We start from the raw sequence: 8,452 nt of genomic DNA on the forward strand, positions 1-8,452 counted from the left end.
TCTAAAGTACTATAGTTAGAATTTTCACAAATTGTATTGAAATATGCGCTATTGGATAATTCCGTTTTTTTTAGATCATAATTATATACTGTATAATGCAATTGTCTTTTTGTCTACACAAGAGTTTGTGTACGGAAATACATTACATCTTATGCTGTAATCACTATGAAGGTGCAGTATTTATTACCTTTCATATCATAATGTCAGCTGATTAAAAAGTAATTAGGAGTATTATAACAGTGTGAAGATCTTTAATGCAGCACAGACTTCGAGTCCTCTAACATGGCCGCATCTTTGCTTCTAAAAGAGCTACTTCACTCACCCCCCTCGTCAGCCTCACAGCCCCATACATGACGAATTTTATGAGTTTATGCATAAATTTCCTGTAGATATTTGGCTTAATGAGCACTCTCAGGCCTCCTCACCCACCTTCATGTTGTAATGCTCCTCTCATCTAAACAAGGCGGTCGACTAAACAGCCAGTAGTTACCGTAAAGGTCTTTGGGCATTTCTTCCTTGGTCTGTATGTGTCTCCTGATAACGGTGATCACGTGGGAGTCTTCGTAGTACAGATAACATTACTAGTCATTCAGGTATCATGCGGTGAACGAAAGGGATGTTGTAAACGTATTTCATATAGATGTGAATTCTATATCTATTGTAGACGCCAAGGTATATATATGGACTCGCCAAGCTTTGTATGTTAGTTATCTAGGGATGAAAGAACATACCTCCAGTAGATATGAAACAATATCAGTTTAATTTTGATGCCATTTAGGTTTGAGTCAATATTTATGTGAGTCGGTTAGATTCTTTCTCACTTTATCCGTTGTAGGAAAAATAAACGTAGGAGTCACCAAGAATCTGTCGCTCCCCGCCCATCTCCCCTCGACTCTTGCGTCCTCCAGTTACAGAGGCGGAGGTGGCCGACATGAAAGCGTCCATCCGCAGTTGTCGAGGAGTCCTCCGGTTAAAGAGGTCACCAGGGCGCCTTTAAGAGCGTCCATCCCTAAGTTTTATGGCGACCGCGGCGGTCTTTACATCCTGGAAGCCGCGTAGTGGAGGCTGCTCACAGTCACATGGCGCTGGCACGCACTTCAAAGCACAAGAAAGACGCCAGTAGTTATGGCTCTTTCATTTCTTTTTCACAAGTCCGTATTGCAGCCCTGTTCCCTCTTTTACTCTCTTTTCTCCTCCTCCTTCTTTTATCTCCCTCCTACACTTCAAAGCAAGAGCAAGATTCGCAGTAGTAAAAGAATGTGAGACGATGAACATTCCCCATAAGACAAACTTGGCTTGGAGTTTACCCATGATAACATCCGTATTTTTTTTTAGAAGTCTCTCTCTCTCTCTTTCTCTCTCTCTCTTTCCCTCCTCCTCCCTCTCTCTCTCTCTTCTTGATTATCCTTCTCCTTATTCTTCTCCCGTTAACACACACTCTAAAGCAGAAAGAAATAACCCAACAGTTAAGACTCAACATATTTTTTTTTCTTCTTCAATTCCATCTTTATTATCCTTATTCTTTCCTATACAAATTTTTACCCTGCTCTCTGTTTTCCTTCTTATACTTTTAATAATTATCTTCCTTTATCTTCCTTAATCCCTCTTCACTATTTTTTCTCACCCTTCATTAAACTCCTTTTATCTTAATCTTATCTTATTATATTTATACGTGTGAAATATATACATCAATAGGCCTATAATCTGGAATTTAAGGGAGGACACTGAAAAAAAATTATACAATATATGGAATAAAGTGATATAATTCTTTGTTTATTTCTTATTCCATGTAAATCACAGTGGGTTTGAAGGTTATTTACTAGACTAGTTCAATCACACGTTAAAAAAGCACCAGTAATGTTAAAAGCACCAGAAACGCAAAATAAATCACTAAAACGAAAAAATCATCAGAGAAGTAAAAAAATCACCAGAAACGAAAAAAAAAAAATCACCAGACTTGTAAAACAAAAATCACCAGAAACGTAAACAAAATCACCAGAAACGTAAAAAGATCACCAGACTTGTAAAAAAAATCACCAGAAACGCAAAAGAGACATCATAACTTTTTCTCAATTATTAAGTAAAAAATACGATTTAAGTGTTATGAATACGAAGAAAACAAGACCTCTGCCAAGAATGTATACCTCGGGAACTTAAAGACTTGATAAGACAAACAATTAGGTAAATGCTTTGTATACAGGTAATTCTTTTATATCATTAGTATCGGTACAGAACTACAGGTACATAAAAGAGGTTAACTTTATAGATACATTATGTATATATTTATGTATGACTGATATTTGTATCCATTATGTATATTTTTATGGATGATTGATATTTAATTTGTGTCAGACTGTATCAGTTTGTTTATTATTTATCATAGACACAAATATTTACAGTCACTAACAAACACACAATGTACAACTAAACATACATACGTACACAAACAGGTCCATACACAAAGAGAAGTGTGTGTGTGTGTGTGTGTGTGTGTGTGTGTGTGTGTGTGTGTGTGTGTGTGTGTGTGTGTGTGTGTGTGTGTGTGTCATCGAATGGGAACACACGCACACACACACTTTACGGAGTCAACTGGAGGAACTCAAACAACCAGGATAAGATAAAGACGTCCCTTTAGTCCATCACCCATAGGAAGGGTTTGTATCCCCTTTAATGCGATATAAATCAATTGTGATAACGTATCTTAAGCGTAGTACAAATTATCAGGTAATTTCCTTGATTGTAATATGAATTAATTTTAAACGGAATAATTGTTGTAAAAGTAATATAAGTTAAATGTTATAACTCTATTAATTTAATAACTACCTTTAACGTAATGCTAATTAAATATCAATCTAAAAACTAATTAACTTCAATGTAATATATCGGCGACCCGTAAATATAATCCCACATGAGTAACTTGATCTCATAATTCACAACTGTTTAACTTATCTACAGTATATATATTCCAACTTAGGTCATAAATACACACACACACACACACACATACGTAACAGTGGTACAAGCGCTACTGTCAGTACTTACGGTTCAGGCAGTACACGTCATCACGGCGCAGGTGGTCCCATCCTCAACACACCCCTTCGTCGGGATCACCCTGGCAGGACCCGCTTAAAAAATGATCTTTAAGGGACGGGTCCTATGAATTTCAAAATGAACACTGCGAGTCTTGTTATCTCGGTAAGGTTGTCAAAATCCTTCGTCCGTTGTGTCATATTGTTTAGCATATAAATGTAAATATAGGTTTTGATTGTGTGTACACCTCTCGCCGCTATCTTCATCTTGGTCCATGTCAAAGCTTCCTGTAAGGGAGAGCGTTTGAGACAATGTAGTAGAATAGCCATTGAGAGCTGGAATAATGTCATGTTGGTAGTACATAATACAGTCATGTATGTTGGGGTAATTGTTACATATCAGTAATTTCAGTAGATTTTATGTTACTAATAATAATGGTCGTCACTTGTGTAAGGCGATGGCCAGCCCAAAGGCCACCGAGGCGTGAATTTGTTTAAGGTGTAGACGCTGTCGCCAAAACAGCAACCACACCTTTAGATAACGAGCTGTAAGACCCAGTGTCAAGGGAGAGTCCGAGAAGACCGGACAACTCGCGAACTGCACTGGCTAACCCCGGAACACGACCCGTAAATCGATTTACATCCAGGTTCCTAATTACTGCTGGGTAGACAGAGCCAAATGGTGTAAAGAAACTTGCCCATAGTTTCACCCTGCCCGGGGATCTAACCCGAACGAGTATGCTGACCATTACAGTACATCACAGGTCGCCATACATGTTTATACACAATATATGAACCTTACCATAATGATCACAACAGACTTAACATACCATAACATAACCTAATTTAACAAAGTTTGGTTAAGATACGAAAGAGTTTCTGTACGGTGTTATACAGATAATAATTAAAAGCAAGAGCCCATTGACTGTAAAGGTTTAAGTTAATCTGATGGATATACTGTACTTTAAACACACACTAAACAACAGTAATTTGTATATAATATATATTGTATTGCATTTTTTTCCCAGGAAATTCAAATGCGTCTGTACATAGAACGATTATGTAGAAGTTAATATTACCAAATCTAATTTAGTTTGACTGGTTGTTGTGATGTTAAATGACGCATTAGATAAAACATAACAAAATTAACCATACATTATATAAACTAATTTACATTTAGCTACAGAAATAAAAACAAAAAGGTTTCCCTATTTGGTAAAAACGCTAGTTGTGTTTTAGGTTTAACTAGGCGAATATGGCTATTTACTATTAAGCGTGATAAGTATATACAGTAGTTGCATATATACCGGATCTTTAAAGTACATATTTATATTTAGTTCAGTACTTTCAACATGGCGACACAGATCTACAAGAAGGGGTTGGGAGAGACTTGGGATAATATTTCTCCAGGTGTATCGTTCGTTACCTGCGACCATGCACGCTGGGAGGACGCCACGAATCCGCTATTCTTATTATGAACAACAGTGATTATCAGGTTGTAATTAAGAGTATTGTTTAAAAAAGAATTAATCGTAAAAATTAATCAAACTTGGTATCGGAAAAAATCGGGAATCGTCCGAGTTAGAGAAATGACGAGGAATAACTGATGGAATAGGTATCTTGTATTTATTTTATTTTACCTTATACACTGTACCGTATTCACATGTCTCATCGTCTTTCATTCATACTGAACCGTACACTCATACGCCTTACACTGTACCGTACACTTATACTCCTTACACTGTACCGTACACTTATTCCTTACACTGTACCGTACACCTACTCCTTACACTGTACCGTACACTTATACTCCTTACACTGTACCGTACACTTATACTCCTTACACTGTACCGTACACCTACTCCTTACACTGTACCGTACACTTATACTCCTTACACTGTACCGTACACTTATTCCTTACACTGTACCGTACACTTATACTCCTTACACTGTACCGTACACTTATACTCCTTACACTGTACCGTACACTTATACGCCTTACACTGTACCGTACACTTATACTCCTTACACTGTACCGTACACTTATACTCCTTACACTGTACCGTACACCTACTCCTTACACTGTACCGTACACTTATACTCCTTACACTGTACCGTACACTTATTCCTTACACTGTACCGTACACCTATACACTTAACCTCCCTCACCCAAGACATCGTGCGCTCACTTCACCGTACCCATAGTGTGCCGCCCACAAAGTCCTTCGTACCCAGCCTGTCACACACGCCCTCCGCCACGCCAAGGAGTACAAACATGGCGGGGAACAACACACTTGAGACACACCTAAAGAGACTGCCTGATTAACCTGGTGACCTGAGGACATGGCCTCATGAGCCCAGCAAAAGGTACTAACTCACTTACCAACATGAAGAGCTGTGACCAGAGATTAACTAATTTTACACCAGCTTTTGTGAACAGTGTATGTGTGTGTGTGTGTATGTGTGTGTGTGTGTGTGTTCTATACGTGTTCAGTGTAGATTTAAACCATAGAAGAAGTAACAGCTACCACTGCTTTGACAACCAGAGATAAAATAACATCAATTCCCTGAACACTCGACGTAACCCAAACCAGATACGCATTACAAAAATAAATGCGTAAATTTATATCCATAAGACTAAAAGAAATATAATTTTTTGGATCGCCTTTAGATTAAATACCCCGACTTATTACACCTGATGTCTAAACGCTCTAACATAACGTCAAGCTATCTGGACGCCGGAGGGTATAGGCTGGGGTGGCAAATCTGGGAGGGGGCTAATCTTCAGGTGATCAATATGTGTGTGTGTGTGTGTGTGTGTGTGTGTCTAGAGAGAGAGAGATAGAAATACTAGGCTCCCTAAATATTAAACAGAAGGAAGTAGCGGTGTTAATAAATTTTACTGAAACACAGAACAAGGCATCGAATCCCTTTCCTTACAGCTCACCTACAGGAGGTAAGATGGGAGCCTCAGCGTTCCCTCACGTCACATTCCAGTGGAGGGAGACTTTTTACCTACCACCCTCACCCCTCCCCCCCCTCCCCCAGTCCCCTACCCCACACATACATACATATCACCCCTACACACACACGTCAGCCACGTCACCAAGGGAACACCGACTTCCTGTAGCCTTGTATTCCTGAATAAATCTCACACACACACACACACACACACATTTTATTACATGAACGGAGGAACGAAATCACGTTAGCTCTGAGAAAGAATGCTTGGAAAGTTACTGTAAAGAGAGAGAGAGAGAGAGAGAGAGAGAGAGAGAGAGAGAGAGAGAGAGAGTCAACTGGACTTCAGTGACTTGTAACAAACTTCAGAAAATTTTGTTACTATCACTCTCCATCCTGTTATCATCCTTACTTCTCTATCCTCCATCCTATTTATCAAGGATTTTGAGGCACCGATACTATATATAATTACATTCTCTTGTCTTCGTTACGTATTGTAGAGTAATTATTCATTATTTACTTTCCTAATTTTTTTTAAGATTGTTTACATTTTAACACGAAAGAATGGGGAGATGTTTATCATTTATTCTTGTTTGTTGTTGTTTGGTCAGTTGATGGCGATTGATTCTTGTGTGAAGACTAGTGCATATCGCCTTGTTTTTCCTCGCCGTGATTAAAACTTTCATTTTTTTACGGATTTCACACACACACACACACACACACACACACACACACACACACACACACACACACACACACACATACACACAGAACCACGCATGAAAGTAGACACACACACACACACACACACACACACACACACACACACACACAGACCAGACTGACCCTACTTAAGTATACATCACAGTGGACTGGACACCGCCGAATCGGATATCGGCTTCTTTAATAATAACGCTTGTTATTGTGTCGCATCCGAGCCTAAGATGGCAGGTGACCTTAGTGTTGGGAGGACGGTGGGAGCGACCTCTTGTTAACGACCTCTATATGCAACCTCTTTAGGGATGAACATTTAGAGGTCGACCTCCCTCTCTCTCTCTTATGCATGAGATCTTGAAAACAATTTCATGGGAACCTCCTCTTGAGAACGACCTCTTTAAAGCGACTTCTTGAAAACGACCTCTCTGGGAGCCTTTTATTGGAGCGACATCTTGGTAACGAATTATTAAGATCAACCTTTTGGGAACGACCGCTTCTTAATTTTCTCTTTGGAACGATCTCTTGTGGCTGTTGTTTTTATGGATAGGTGGATTTATTTGCGGTAACCTCTTGTGGATAGACAGACTCACTTGCGGAACTTCCTGTTGAAACTTACTTGCGGCAACCTCTTGTGGATAGACAGACTCACTTGCGGAACTTCCTGTTGAAACTTACTTGCGGCAACCTCTTATGGATAGACAGACTCACTTGCGGAACTTCCTGTTGAAACTCACTTGCGGCAACCTTTTGTGGACAGATACTGACTTGCGGCAATCTCTTGTCGGTGGGCAGACTCACTTGCGGTAACCTCTTGAGGGTGGATAGGCTTACTTACAGCAACCTTTTGTGGATAGATAGATTTACTTGCGGAACTTCCTGTTAACCTTTCTTGTGGAGAGGGAACTTCCTGTTGAGACTCACAGACTCACTTGCGGAACAAACTCACTTTCTTGTGGATAGAGGATAGCAGCTGATTAAGGTTGAAACGAACATGAACAGACTCACTTGCAGAAGCTCACTTGCCCTCTTGTGGATAGACAGACTCACTTGCGGAACTTCCTGTTGAAACACTTGCAACCTCTTGTGGATAGACAGACTCACTTGCGGAACTTCCTGTTGAAACTTACTTGCGGCAACCTGGATAGACAGACTCACTTGCGGAACTTCCTGTTGAAACTCACTTGCGGCAACCTTTTGTGGACAGATACTGACTTGCGGCAATCTCTTGTCGGTGGGCAGACTCACTTGCGGTAACCTCTTGAGGGTGGATAGGCTTACTTACAGCAACCTTTTGTGGATAGATAGATTTACTTGCGGCAACCTTTTGTGAGAGGAGAGACTCACTTGCGGCAACCATTTGTGAGAGGATAGACTGATTAAGGACGACAACTTTAAAGCTGCCTGTTGTACCTGACATGCAATGGAGACTTGACAATAACTGTAGCTTGACTTAATTATTATATACATATATTATTCATACTGTATATAGGCTACTTATTATACGAAATAAAGTCAAAGGCACATGCAAACTCCCACACATACTGTACAATGTTCCCGTCTATCATACATCGCTCCTACACACACACACACACACACACACACACACACACACACAAAGGCAGTTAAAAACATAGATATACATATATACAGATAGCCATAGATACGGACAGACAGTCTCACAGACACCTCACCGCTCACACCTGAAGATTTACTGTCCACCTGCACAGTTGTCAAACCTCATATCG

This window comes from Homarus americanus, unplaced genomic scaffold (genome assembly GCF_018991925.1).
Source record: "Homarus americanus isolate GMGI-L3 unplaced genomic scaffold, GMGI_Hamer_2.0 scaffold52559, whole genome shotgun sequence".
Taxonomy (NCBI): Eukaryota; Metazoa; Arthropoda; class Malacostraca; order Decapoda; family Nephropidae; genus Homarus; species Homarus americanus.